We start from the raw sequence: 15,277 nt of genomic DNA, 5'->3' as shown, positions 1-15,277 counted from the left end.
TTTGTTTGATTAGCAAAGGCTATATTCTTTCTCTTCCTCCTTCCTCCTTCCAGATGTGTCTTGTGTGGTTGAGTTCTGGCCATTCTGGCCAGTGAAATATAAATAGAAGTGCTGTGGGCAATGTCTAGGTCAAGCCATTAAAAAGGGGCTGGATTTTGATTTCCCCTGTGTCCCTTACCATTGCTCGAAATATGGATGTGATAGGGGATTCTGAAGAAACCATAATAATGAAATAGATATGTTGAGGATGTCACATAAATAAGAAGGAAGCTGAGTTCTCCAAGCTGTACATTTACCTCTGCTACTTATATTGGGTTTGTTACCTGTAAGATAAATATATTTATATCATATTTGAGGACTATATTTTTAGATCTTTTAAATATTTTATTGTATATATTTAAAAGGTACATAATATTTTGATAAATATGTATGAAATTAATTCCTGTAATCAAGCAAATTACTCTTTCCATTACTTTACAGAGTTGTTTTTTTTGGGGGTAAGAGCATCTAAAATCTCTATAAGCAAATTTTCATTACATAATGTAATATTAACTGTAGTCTTCATGCTTTCTGTTAGCTTTCTACACTCATATTTTTGCATGTCTGAAGGTTTGTTTTGTTTGACCCATTTCTTCTCTTCCTCCCATCCCTGGTGACTACTGTTCTGCTCTGTTTGTATATTTTTGACTTTAAAAAAGATTCCATATATGAGTGAGCGTTTTCTTTCTGCTTAGCTGCTTTTCTTAGACTAATGTCCCTCAGGTTCTTCCACGTTGTAGCACATGACAATAGCTCCCTTTGTTGCTCTGTGTATCTTCTTTATGCAGTCATCCATTGATGGGCAGAGGTTGTTTCCATCTCTAATCTATTGTGAACAAAGCTACAAAGAATAGGTGCTGATTTTACTTCCAGTGATTATATACTACCTGGAAGTAAGATTGTTGGATTTGTTATTTTATTTTTAATTTTTTGAGGACTGCCAATATTGCTTTTGGTCCCAGGAAAATTTGTAAGTCTGACAAATTGAGTCTTGTACACCTTTGGCACTAATACACAATGGAAAGCATAAAAAGCCAGACACACACTGAAATAGGCAAGTCCCCAACTTACTGTGCTACTATGCATTCACACTGTACAGTGAGCACACAGCACAATTCTGGCAATGTGTGGCAGACCTGAGCTACTTCTGCAATTTGTTCTCTTCTACCAGTGTTTCAGATGTGAGGTCTGTGGTGTTTGTGAAAGTTCATAACTCGAATGCTTGTAAACTGGGGCCTTACTGTGCCTGTCTCCCTCCATTTTTTCCCCACAATATGCCAAGTTCAGCTTCATTTGCCCCTTTAATGTATTTCTGTTTTGTTTTTAGGACTCTTGAAAAAAATCATTTTCTGTTTGTCATAATATTAGAGAGACTTGGTTTTGAGAGTTATTCAGTTTCTATTTAATGATTTTATTTTAAAATTGAAAACTCAAAGCAAGGACAAGATTTACTTTCCACACTCTTTACAGATTTAGTTATGTAATGATTGGTCACTTTTAAAATATAGTGGGAGCTGTTGTATGGAAAATATTAAATAAATTTAGCCTTCTGAAAGAACTCGTGCTTTTCAATATTAAACAATTTTTAATGTAATTAGACATACTTGAGAACTTTCTTTTTTGTATACTGGGTATCAAACCCTGGGATTTTATATTGAGTGGCATCTCAGCCCTCTTTTGCCTCTCCCTTTCTCTGTTATTTTGAGACGGGGCCTCCCTAAATTGCTCAGTATGTACTTGAGCTTCGAGTCTTTGTGCCTCAGCCTTCCAGCTCTCTGAGGACATTTTGAAGTTTGCACTTATATTTTAATTATCTCTTTTTAATAAAGCTATCGCTTCTGTGTTTTTTCAGTTCCTGTTTTAGAAAATCAAAATTTTCTAAAGACCTTAGGATAGATATCTGTGTTGGAAACTCTAAAAAATATGAGGTTATCTTCCTTTTATAAAATATTCACAAAAAGATTAAACATCACCTGTTAATATGATTAAACTATAATTTTATTTATAAAAGTGTATTCATTAAAATATTAAACATTACCTATTAGTATGATTAAACTATAATTTTGTTTATAAAAGTTTTGTCTCAAACATTTCACAACATGTGGGTTTACCCTATTCATATCTCTTACTCATCAATCTATCTTTGTTAATAGGACAGTTAGTAAAATTGCATTTTGTAAGTCCTTTTTTAAAAAAGCATATCAAGTTCACGTTGTATCCTTATATATCTAATGCATTTCTAGCACTGGAAAAAGCACACTGGGCAACAGCAGCAACACAAAAAGTAAAAACAGGACAGGAGATTTAGCTCAGTGGTTCCTCCTCCCACCTGGCAAGCACAAGGTCCTGAGTTCGATCCCCGGTACAAAAAAGAAACATGGAATACTCATGCTCTCAATCAGTTTGTAATCCATTTGAACTATTTAACTATAGCTTTTCTATAGGAGAATCAATGAAGAGCAGCATATAAACTTCATTAAATTATATGTTGAGCTGGTAAATATAGTATAAATTCAGAGGAAAATATCACTAGTTGTCAGAAGTAGTTGACAATTTTTTATGGAATTTATGACATTTCAGTTGGCCTTAGAGGATAGGTATGATTTGGACAGTTGAAATAGGGAAAAAAGATAGGAACATTGGGAATATCATTGAGGAAGAATAACCATGGGGAATGAAAAAGAATTTCTTCTGATGGAATCAAAATTAAATTATGTATTCCTAGATTATTAGACTGATTACTAAAGTGGGATGTTTTTCAGACCTTGGAAATCTATCTGTGTAAGGAGTATGAGACTTTCTTCCCTTAATCATGAGATCCTTACTAGGATCTTGAGTAAGACTGTGACATGATAAAAGAGGTACTTTAAGAAATTTAATCTGGAGGATGTTTGCAGTGTGGATAGGAAGGGCCCAAAGTGTCATTGGAGTAGATATTAAAATTAAAAAGATGAAATAATTATGACCTCTTTCCTGGTGTAAATGAGGACACAGTGGCATGAAAAAAGTGAAAAGTTAAAAACCTGGCTTTAGAATGTATCTGACAAATAGCTTTCTGTGTTTGAAAAAAAATACATTAAAATCTAGTATTTTTCACTTCTCATTGTATTTTAAATGCCTTTTCAATTTTACTAGTTCAGTTATTATTTTGTTCCATGACATCGCCAAGAAATTTGCAAATTCTTATTTAAAAAATAAAACAAAGATTGAAAAGAATTGGTTTAGTGGCTAGAAACACATAGCTGTGCAGAAAGTAGCTCTATTGCAGTATAACAATTACTTATAGCCAGGTAAATGCTCTAGATAAGTTATAAGCTTTAGCAAGTAGCTACAGTTCTGGAAGTAGAGAAGGTTGGTGGGCTGGTGGTGGTAATGAAAAGTAATGAAGTATTTTTAATAAACACCAGTGGGAGGTAGGAATGAACCTATCATTTTCAGAGAATTCTTAGAAGACCAGCCTGATAACAGCAGATATACTAGAAAGGGAACACATTGATTAGTATTATAGTTGTAAGTCTATGGAACAGTGTAACAGAAGCAAAGCAAGTTGGGTATATTAGTATAAGTCAGAATTACAGAATATAGGATACACAAACATTAATGTTCAGAGAGATTTTTAGAAAACACCTGTTAGGTTTTTATGTATTTGGTCAAGTTTACACTTTTCTTAGTATTTTAAAAGTATTATAGCTATTCCACATAGACAAATAATACTTGAGTGCTTTCAGAATGATTCGGGAGCAGTATAAAACTTAGATATTAAAACATGAGCTTCAAATATGATGAATGTAGTTTAGAATACCTTCTGATTCTGGAACCAAAAACAAAAAAATACATGAATGAATGATTGTGATGGACCGTATATTTATTGTGGTAACAAAGTGGAATATAAAATGACATTGCTTGTTTTTAAGTTTTTAGTTTTCTCAGTATGAAACGTCTGTTATCATCACACCTCCTTCTAAGCTGCTTCCTAAAATAACATGCCCATTCCTTCCTTTTAGTCTTCACTTGTTCCTGTAAAGCCCCTCGACATTCCCTTTGTTGGCCCAGATCTTACTTATCCTTACAGGTGTAGCAGAGTGCCTCTTTTTTCACATCTCCTCTTCAGTGTAGATGAGGAAGTTTTGCATTCGACACACCTGGTTTTGAAATAAAATCTTCCTGGTTATATCACTGTTTGCTTATTTAGCTTCTCTGACTCACAGTATCCCCATAAAATTGTAAGAATTGGGATGGTAATTATCTCACATCTTTATAAGAAAAAATAGAATCTGGAACATCATAGTGTCAACAATATTTTATTAATAAACCAGAGGTTATAAAATTATCAGCCCACAAAATATCTACCCGTTACAGATGTCTGTTTGATATATATGATGTTCTAAAATGTTAGAATTAGTTTCTAACTTTTAAAACCCAGAAATGTGATTATGTGTGTGTGTGTGTGTGTGTGTGTATGTATATGACAGGGTTTCACTGTGTAGCCCAGGCTTGTGTCAAACTTGCAATGATCCTCTTGCCTCAGCTGCTCAAGTGCTGGGATTACAGGCATGCACCACCACACCTGGCCTATAGTTGGTTTAGAAAGTGATTAATTCTGGGTGCCTCAGGCTTGCTTTCCCAAATGGTAGCAATCCACAGCCCCTGAGTGGTGAGCTTTTCCAAGAAAGCACTCTACAAGTTTTACTGTCTTCTCTGTAGATGTGTTATACTTTCTTTCTTGTACCTAAGGTTGCCATACCTAAAGTTAATCCATTTACTTTTTATTTGAATGCACTACATTTTCATCTGTAACTGTGTACCTACATTGTTCTGTGGTATATAAATATAAATGTATTCTTACATGTATTATTATATATTAGGTATTTTATATATTATTCTGTGCTTTGATAAGCAAGTTATAATGCATATTAGGTAAAATTAGGTGGCTAGGTGAAAAGATGTATCTGTTGTAATCAAATATATATTATAATATGAAGAAAGGCAGAAAAAGAAAAAACAATCTCTTATTCCTTTTGGTTTAATACCAGATTTTTTTCTCATTCATCGGAACTTTAGCAATGCATATATATACACACACACACACACACACACACACAGACACACACACACCACACTCTTCCTTTTGATCAACTTCTAGTTCTGTAACTCTCCCACTGGGAAATTCTATTTTCTCTTTGTTTAATTTAGCTGTTACATAAATATGTCGAAATGCTCCACTATTTCAGTTCCTACTGTGAAAATATTTTGTAAGCAGTCATATTAAAACACTTTTTTATCCCAGTGCTATAGATCATAGGAATGTGAAAGCAGCATATTCATCTAGTCCTGTCTAAGGTATCTTTTCATGTATGACACAACTGAGTCTAGAAAAGAAAAATTTTAGGCCTTTTGTTCACCTGGAGGTGGAAGACCCTCAACTAGTCAAGCCAGGGCTCTAACTCAAGCTGGTTTTTCATTTTGAACAGAAGTTCAGCTTGTTAGGGATATTCATACTGCAAATAAAATAGATTCTACTGAGTTACGTTTTCTACCTCAAAATGCAAATCAGCTAGTACTTATTAACTTGCCATGTGGCATAATTTTATTCTCAGAGGAGACATGGGGTAAATATTGTCATTATCTTCAGTGTACAATAGGAAAAATTGAGGAATGGAAAGAGTTACAAAACCAGTGAGTGGTATAGGTGTGATTTTTTTTAACTCCTGTATCAGGCTCCAGTTACGTGCCCTTTACCACCAGCCTCCATGTGCTTATTTTCTCTATTCTTCAGTGAACTTGTCATTTCTGTGTGTGAAAAATTGGTATACTGTGGACCTACTTTTCTTTTTTAAATTAATTTTATTGGTACATTTAAGGTATACAATATAATGACAGTTATTATTAGAAATTTGCACTTTACATTACATAATCTATCTTGGCTCTTGTTTTTTCCCCATTCCCTGCCCTCCTTTAACCCCTCCACCCCTTCCTATCTACAAAGACTTTGTTTCCATTTTTTTCTTTTCTCATATTAATGCCATTCCCTTCTTTCTTACCCCACTTCCCCTTTTCCTTTGGACCCTTTCTTCCTATTTCACATTATCTATTATACATTTTAGTCCTTATATAAACTTTCAGTTTCTCACACTAGAGAAACTATTCTGTATTTACACATGTATCCTATTTATTTCACTTGAGTATCACCTCAATGTGCATCCATTTAGCTATAAATGTCTTTAGTTCCTCATCCTTATGGCTGAGTAGTACTTCATTTTATAAAAACAAAAAAACCCACAGATTTTCTTTATCCAGTCTCCAGTTCATGGGTAATTGGGCTGCTTCCAAGTTTTAACTATCGCGAATTGTGCTGCTGTGAACACGAATGCACATATATCGCTGTGGTATGATTGTTTTAATTCTTTGGAGAAGATACCCAGCAGGGGATAGCTGGGTCAAATGGCACCTCCAATTCTAGTTCTTTAAGGTGTCTCCATACTGATTTCCACAGTGGTTGCACCAGTCTACACTCCTACCAGCACTGGGGCAGGGTTGCTCTTTCCCTACACTCCCTCCAGCATTTGTTATTAGTTGATTTCATGATAGCAGCCATTCTTTCTGGGGTGAGATGGAATTTCAGTGTTGTTTTCATTTACATCTCTTAAAGGACCACTGTTGTTGAACATTTTAGAAGATGCAGAAACAACTTCAGACATACTCAACCACCTCATCTTTGACAGAGGAGCCAAACACCCTTACTGGAGGAAAGATAGCAATCTCTTTAATAAATGGTGCTGGAAAAACTGGGTTTCAACTTGCCAAAGATTAAAACTTGACCTATTTCTCTCACCATGCAGTAAACTAAAATCAAAATGGATTAAAGATCTAAATATTAAAATAGAACCACTAACCGGCTGGAAGAGAGGTTAGGTAGAACTCTTGAAGACATTAGTGTAGGTAAATATTTTATGAACAAAACCTCAGTTGCCTGTGAACTAGAACAATCAACAAATGGGATCTCTTCTAATTTAAAAGCTTCTGCACAGCAAGAGAAATTATCAACAGTGTGAAGAGACAACCCACAATGTGGGAAAAAATTTTTACCAGCTCTTCCTCAGACAAAGGTTTACTATTTAGAATATATAAAGAACTTTAAAAAAAATCAGCTCTCCCAAATTTAAAGACCCCCGTCCAAAAATGGGCATCTGAAATGAACAGACATTTCTCAGACAAGTAGAAATAGCAAATACACATACTTTTCAAGTTTTGTAAGGGTGATTGTTTGAATTTTGACTTTAAAATTAAAAGTTCTTTCACTATTTTTAACATTCCATCTAATTCTGGAATTCTCAAATTACGGTGGTATTGACTTTATCTAGTGCAAATGTATCTTACTAGTCTTGTCTTTAGAAACAATCAAGAAGAAAGCCTTTCATCTATTGATGACTTTGGATGAGTAAAATAATTCTCCTAATCACTTTGTCTTAAGATTTTTCCTTGTTTACTCAAAAAACTCTTTTCATCTAGGACTATTTTTAGTTTTCCACTACTAATTTCATTCTGTCTGTGAAAAGAGCATCTGTTGAGATGATATACTATAGTTTATAGCTGGGCAGGAGTTTCCTGTTCATCTTGTTTTATATATTATTTTGCTTTCTGAAAGTTGAGTTAGACCCAATTGGAAGAGACAAAGGAATGAGAAATAGATTTTGAGGTTGAGAAGAACTTATGAATGCTATGACAAGTACTTAAATTCATATAAAACAATCTCAAGTAGTGAGGATTAATGACTCAGTCTTCTGGTGTTGAACTGAGGTTTATGAAATGAATCACGATAGAGCCAGCATTATAGCTGGCTATAGCGATATAGTCAAGCATTTGAAAGGAAATCTTGATAACATAGTCACATCCTCTGCCTTGGCCTCGCTCTCAGTCCTCACTGGTTTGTGGGAAATTGATAATTTAGATCTCAGCATTGTTTTATGATATATTGACTTTTTAATTATAAAAATGTCAGACAACTGAATTTTTTTAAAATTGTAAAAAAGAATGAATAAAAATTTGTTACCCCAACACTTAGAAAAATTCTAAATAGGTAATTAATCTGTTTTGTGGCTTCATGGCAATACTTAAACAGCTGTCTGAATGAAAAATATGACCTCAAGTCAACATGCTGCTCCAGTTAGTATAGTAAGATATGTTAATACTATGTAATGTATATTTTTATCACTGTATTTGTAAGTTCACTGAATTTGAGAGAATATCTAAATAATTTGTTTTATTTTTTGTCACTTAATCCAAAAGTCAGAGTGGTACAATATACATTGATAGTTTGCCAAATGTTTAACATTGTTCAGAAACATGTCATTAATGCATTTACATTTTATTTCATGATGATAAGCATATATTCTGTCATTATATTTTTAATACAGAAATACATTAAAAATTCGTACACAGATCACTTTTATTATAATAAAGTAACATTATTTTTGCTAAATAATAATTTCTTTAGGCATCAATCCTAGATCTAGACTGTAGATTAAATGTATAACTTTAGAAAATAAATAACAAAATCATTTTTTCATATGCAGAATTAAATATTATTATAGAAAGTATAAATTACAGACTGATAAAAATAAAAATAACTTGCTATCACTCAGCTTTTGACATATTTTTATAATTATTTTCTACTAAAATATTACTTTGGCTTATTTAATTATGAAAGTTATATGAAGTCATTCATTTTTAGTGGTTTTATAATATTATAAGAACATAGTATTATTTTAAGGATTCATTGTACTGGATGTATAGGTTTTTCCCAGTGTCTTGTATTATAAACATTCTTGATGTGTGCTTGTATCAATCAGTGCTTACTGGAGAAACATATTTAATTCAAGATATACAAATACATAAGAATTCACAAGATTGGCTTACTGTGGTTGTCCACAGAGTCAGGGGTGAAAGAGTGCAAAAATGAGTCTGTGCTCTGAAGGATCCAGTTGAAGGCCTGAAGCTTATTGCAATGTCCCGTGCAAGTCCTTAGCAGGAGGCCAAAGATCCGTGACAGAAGGCTGAAAGCTCTGTGTTGGAGGCTGAAGAGCCTGTAGTGGTAGCCAGGGGGTGACTTCTAAGGTGAAGTGAAGACTGGAGCTCCTCAGAAGCCTGCCTTCCTCATTTGCCTTTTATATCAGTCAGGTGACAAGCCTCTCTAGGGTGGGTCTTTTGTCTTCAGGAAATTCCCTCAGCCACACTTAAACTATGATGATCCAATGTAGTTGACGTGTCTTACTGAATTTGACAAAATCAATTAACTAACCCAATGTTACATAATATAAACATCTCAGTATATGTGGCTAGATTTTGTTCCTGATATTATCCTTCATTTATTTGTGCATTCCTTTCATGACTGTGTCCTGGGTGGCTACTAAGGCATTGTGCCGGAACAAGGAAAATAGCCACTAATCTCATGGAATTTACCATATAAAATTTTCAGCAAGGATAAAAATGTTTACACTATGCAGTGTGGTTATTTTATTTTAACAAATTTAAATTTGAAGAGTCACATATTGCTGGCTAGTGGTTACAATCCTGAATAGCATCTTGTAGAATTAAACTATTCATGATTTGACATCTGCTTGTTGTCTTCACAGTTATGTACAGTTAGAGAACTTTCCTGGGATCTGGAACGTATAATCCTTTTCTTTTTATATACAATGTATTAGGCTACCAGTTATCTAAAGTAAATGGGAAACCATAAAATATTATATTTTGACACATATGTTAATATACATGACACTGTACTTAAAATGACTAATTATGAAAATACTGAAAAATTAATTATTAGTCCAATTTAAAAATAATTTCTCTATATTCTACTCAGTATATATTGCTGCTTTTTTTGTTGTTAAATTTTTATTGAGTTTATTGATTGGTACAGTCTAGATACACAATACAATTACATTCATTATTGGGATCCTGTACCTTTACATGATAGGTCTTGATTCTCGTTTTTTCCCCTTGTCCCTGCTGCTTTAAGATTTATATCATTAGAAATAGTTTTAATGAATCAGAATTGGTATTCTCTTGAATTACCTAAAATTGAGATTATTCTTCTGCTTGTAAATCTTCTATTTCCACCCACATAGAAACCTCTACTTACATTCATTATTGGGATCCTGTACCTTTACATGATAGGTCTTGATTCTCGTTTTTTCCCCTTGTCCCTGCTGCTTTAAGATTTATATCATTAGAAATAGTTTTAATGAATCAGAATTGGTATTCTCTTGAATTACCTAAAATTGAGATTATTCTTCTGCTTGTAAATCTTCTATTTCCACCCACATAGAAACCTCTACTTACATTCATCTTTATCTAGGGAATCCACATTCTGGGATGGAAGTGAGAAAAAAAAAAAGAAACATAATTTGTACATAATACAGAATCAAATTAATGAAAATATACAATGAATCACACTTCTGTGGGCCTATCCTTTGTGCAATTCCAACTCCTGAAATTATAATAATATCCTTTCTGTCATTAAAATGAACAAATCAACAATTAAAACAAATACTGATGTGAGGGGTAGCTGAAACAGAATGCAAGGTCTCACTACAAACTGTTGCATAACAAGTGAATAATATAATCACAGTGAAGAAATAAGGAAAAAACTAACCAAAATTTCTATGGAAACTGGATACTGCATGGCTAAAGACCAAATATTTTGCATACCTGCTATCATTAATTTGTAATGTCTTTTTTACTGAAGCATTCATTTTATATACACCTACTTTCTAGAATTTATGTGTGTGTGTGTGTGTGTGTGTATATATATATATATATATATATATATATACATGTATATATATATATATATACATGTATATTAGAATTAAATTAAATAATTAAGTCAAGTCTAGATAATGAGAGGTTTTTCACTGTTCCAAAAAGAAATATAAATAAGCCAAGTGGAGAAGTTTGAAATGAATCCTGTGGTGTTACCTGGGTTGTAATCAGATGTAAATTAATTGTTTATAACACATATGCAAAAAGATAAGATTTTAAAACATAGTAAATTCTTCTTATTCACAGTAGTTATGGTCCATAAACAGCTACTGAATACTGCACTTTTATGGCAAATACAGGGTTAGATTTTTGCAAGCTTCCGGTCACATTTTTGTGACAGCCTTGTTTGTGGCTTCTTATTAGACATCTTATTTAATGTATTTTGTTGATTTTTTTCTTTTTAGTACTGATAACCAATCACATTGTAATTCTTTCCTGAATGGAGCTTATCCAGTCCATGTATTTTCTTCTTAAGGTACATCACAGCCTTTTGTGTTTAGAAACAACTAGATGGACTTCAGCATTACACTTGGAGCCATTTTAAATAGTGAAAGCACTAAAAAAAGCACAAAAACACTAAGAAAATGTGACACCAAATGGATATATGTTTGCAAAAATGAGAATTGGAAAAGAAGGAAGAACATTGCCTTGCTTAACACAGCTGGGATCCTGGGCTTGGGGTGACTGAGATTTCATTGCTTTGTGCATGTCTATGAATGATTGTGTTGATTTTGGCATTACAAATTAATTTCAGCCAATAGATGAATACATAAATAATGAAAATTAATTTTGTGTGTAGGTGTATGTGCGCCTATATGTGTAAGCATGCACATAAAGCCTGTGATAGTTGAGCAGTGGCCTTCCATTAACAGTGATTATAACCAATAATTTGATCTTAGTCTCACAAAATCATTATTTAAAGGAAATAGGGCTCTTTAGAGAAGTGATTGATTTTAGGGGTAGGACAGGAATGGCAGGCAAAGGTTTTAAAGTGTTTTGGTGTCAGAAGTAACATAATGAAAACTAGTTTTGTCAAAAGAGCACAGAAGACAGATTGTGTCTGTAATGACAAAAACTGAAACAAATGAAACAACAAATTACTGTAAATAATAATACTTTATTTTAACAGAATGAAATACAATATTCATGAGTTCTTATTGCTATCAACACATCTTTCAATAAACTAGTACATGGGGGGATGGCTCTTCCTTAGAGTGGAATTTCTTTTTAGAAATGTAGAATGAAATAGGGAACTATACCACAATAATATATGTTGCAGACCAAATCTCATGTAGATGCTAAAATTAGTTGGGGAGATACTGTGGAATAACAGGATTTGCACAATCTTTAAGTATTTTCTCAAGATATTTATCAACTACAAAAACTAGGACAATCTGCCTAATACAGGCTTAATCAAATAAGCTAAACATTAGGGATAAGACATACTCATGCTGATTTGCACTGGCAAAGTCTGAGCTAGTTTTTATTTATTCTTAACACAAAGCACATGACCTCATGCTAATATTGAGAGGTTGCTGGTTAAATATAAGTTGATGGACATTTTAAAGAATAACTAGTCACTACTCTTCAAAAGTGCCTAGGTAATGAAAGAAAAGAGAAAATTTAGGAACTATTATAGATTAGAGAAGAGCAAGGAGAACTAGTAACTAAATGCTGTGGGGTCTCCTGGATAGGATCTTGAGACAGAAAAAAAAAATGAGTGGAAAAACTAGTGAATGTCAAGTAAGTTCCAAGGTTTAGTTAATTATATTTTTTACTGTTAATTCCTTGTACTTTTGTCATGTAAGATATTAACAAAGGAAATGAATGAAGGGTGTAAGAGAACTCTTTATAATTTTGCAAGTTTTCTTTGTCTTTGTTCAAAATAAAATAACTTAAAATAGAATTCATTGAATCCATTAACCTACCTTTATGTCTATTTTGTAATTAGTTTTGTCTGGGAAATTGAAATTCATAAATATCTTGAGTTTAAGTCCTTTAAGTATGTCAAGGAATGGTATAACTTGATTAAAAGGTGGTTCTATTTTTAGTTTTTTAAGGAACCTCTATATTGATTTCCATAGTAGCTATAGTGTTTCATGCATACCTATATTTACTGTGATATAATATACAATAGCCAAGATGTGAAATCAGCCAGGATGAATGGATAAAGGAAATGTGATATATATGTTTATGTATATATCTATATATAAAAAATAAAATGGAGCTTTATTCGCCATAAAAAAGAATGAAATTTTGTCTTTTGTAGAAAAATGAATAAATTGGAGATTTTAATGTTAAGTAAAATAAGCCAGACTCAGGAAAACAAATATGGCATGTTCTCCCTAATATATGGCATCTAAAAAAGGATGACAAGTAATTAGAAGGGAGACTATTTGCTGATAAGAGGAAGGGAAGGAGAAAGAGAAAGAGTACAAGGGCATGTAATAGAGAGGTATGAATTCTATTAAGATACATCATATACATTGAGCCCCCCAGAAAAACTAAGTGGGAAAATGGGGCAAGAGGAATTTGGGGGAGTGGTTAAAATACATCCTGCTAAAAAGTATGTTTTGCTAAAATGAAACCCATTTATATGAACTAATAAAAAATGTAGGGGGGAAAACCAGCATTGCGGGGGATGTTTAAAGAGTGCTTTAAAACTAATTTGTACTAATTTAGGTATACATACAGTTGCTTTAGTTTATCTTTTGTGGTTCACGTCAACTGATACTTGCAGTAGTTATATTAGGACAAAGGTGTTTTCTTGTTAGATCCGGATGGATTCATATCTAACTGCAAAGCCAGTCCTCTGCTGGGCACCTACCTTTTAGATCCTGTCATAGGCCAAAACATCTCTAATGACAATTCTAGCTCTTAGCTCTTTTTGCCTGTGCTCCCTCAAAACTCATTACCTGGATTTTTATTCCTCTGCCACCCTCAGATCTGTCAGTTTCTTTTTCTCTTGCCACTTCTTACTCAAATTCAAAGCTACTGGCCAAATTTTTCTTTTTTAACCTACCCTCATCGAATATTTCAAGCAGATTTAATTTATTCTTTGCCCTTGGATTGGATACCTAACACAGATCTTTGGGCTCACAAACACATAGTACAGAGCCTAGTGTCATCTAATGAAGGCTTTCATCAGGAATGGTGAGTTTAGCAGCTCATCAGTGTTGACAGGCAAAGTGCTTGACCTGTATGGAATTGCAAAGTTTAACAGTTTATTCTCACTAATATAATTCTGTAGTAACTGACTATAATATATGTAATTACCTTATATTTTTGTGTTTTTACAGTGTTAAATTTTGATTGCTTACACAACCTCAGTGATACCTGATATTCAAATGAAGTAGTCTTTTAGGTAAATGGAAAAGTCTTTCAGGTAAATGGAAAGTAGATATTAATATTAGGTATAATGAGATTTTTTTATATGAGATGGCTTATACTACATGAATACATTGTACATTTTGAGAGGACAACAAACCAAAAATTCCTGTTCATTTTGCAGTCTACTTTAAAAATTTATTTTTGCTTTATTTCTAGGAATGATATTTTCTTAAAACAGATTTTTTATTAGTATATGTTTGTGAAACAATATATTCGTCATGTGGTTTTGGTGCACATACACATCTCATTTTGATCCTTTGTCCTTCCCCTTTTACTAGCCAGGAATGAAATTTTCGACATTGTTTGCCTGTCTGTAATATATGTATATCTTGTACCTCTAAAATAGTAGTTTAATTTAACTTTTCAATATGAAAATATAAATTATAAACCTACCTGACTAAGAGCCTATACACATAAACAGGCTTGGTTTGTCCAAAGTGATACATTCTGAATATACTCTGGATGTTGTAAAATGGAGTCCAAGAAGCATCAAATATGATTACTCGGTTAGCAGCTACCAGATTAATTCCAAGTGATCCTGTTTTGGTGGAAATGATATACAATCACCCTCTCACATTAGTTTCATCTTTAAATTCTTCATCCCACTTCCTCCTTGACTGTGTAATAGTACAACTATCTAAATGGTAATAATGTTTTGGAGCTACCTTCCTTCACCTTAAATAAGAGGTTTATCTGTATCTTCTCCTTTCTCCCTACTGACCAATTCAAGAAAATCAGGGACTGACTAAAAGCAAGAACTTTATCCCCAGTTTCTTCTGCCATTCAGAGAATTTCAAAGAGAAGTATAATTTTTCCAGAATGTTCTAAAACTTCAGCATCAGCATCTGTTACAAAATATTTTGATAGATAAATATCAATGGGTATGTACATCAGTAACAAAGACTGACAGTCAATAGAATCATAATATTCTGAACGAACATTTATATCTTAGTGTATTCAATACTTAATTTTAAAAATAATTTATTAAATTGAATAAAAGTAGGAATTAAAAATTATGTAGACA

General features: G+C 32.9%; 1 protein-coding gene across 8 annotated transcripts in view; it reads left to right on the top strand.

Annotated features, from left to right (window-relative positions):
• LOC104873490 (cytochrome c oxidase subunit 7B, mitochondrial) overlaps positions 1-15,277 on the top strand; it is a 128,481-nt gene that overhangs the window by 19,072 nt on the left and 94,132 nt on the right. For 3 of the 8 annotated variants that reach the window (XM_010640186.3, XM_010640185.3, XM_010640181.2), the window contains exon 2: positions 14,163-14,248. The exons of the other annotated variants lie outside the window; for them this stretch is intronic. The gene's annotated coding sequence lies outside the window, so the exon portion shown is untranslated. The remainder of the gene's footprint in view (positions 1-14,162; positions 14,249-15,277) is intronic. 8 annotated transcript variants of the gene reach the window in all.

The sequence above is a fragment of the Fukomys damarensis genome, unplaced genomic scaffold (genome assembly GCF_012274545.1).
Source record: "Fukomys damarensis isolate Sample0158 unplaced genomic scaffold, DMR_v1.0_HiC HiC_scaffold_35, whole genome shotgun sequence".
Taxonomy (NCBI): Eukaryota; Metazoa; Chordata; class Mammalia; order Rodentia; family Bathyergidae; genus Fukomys; species Fukomys damarensis.
This window is presented reverse-complemented; position numbering and strand designations above follow the sequence as displayed.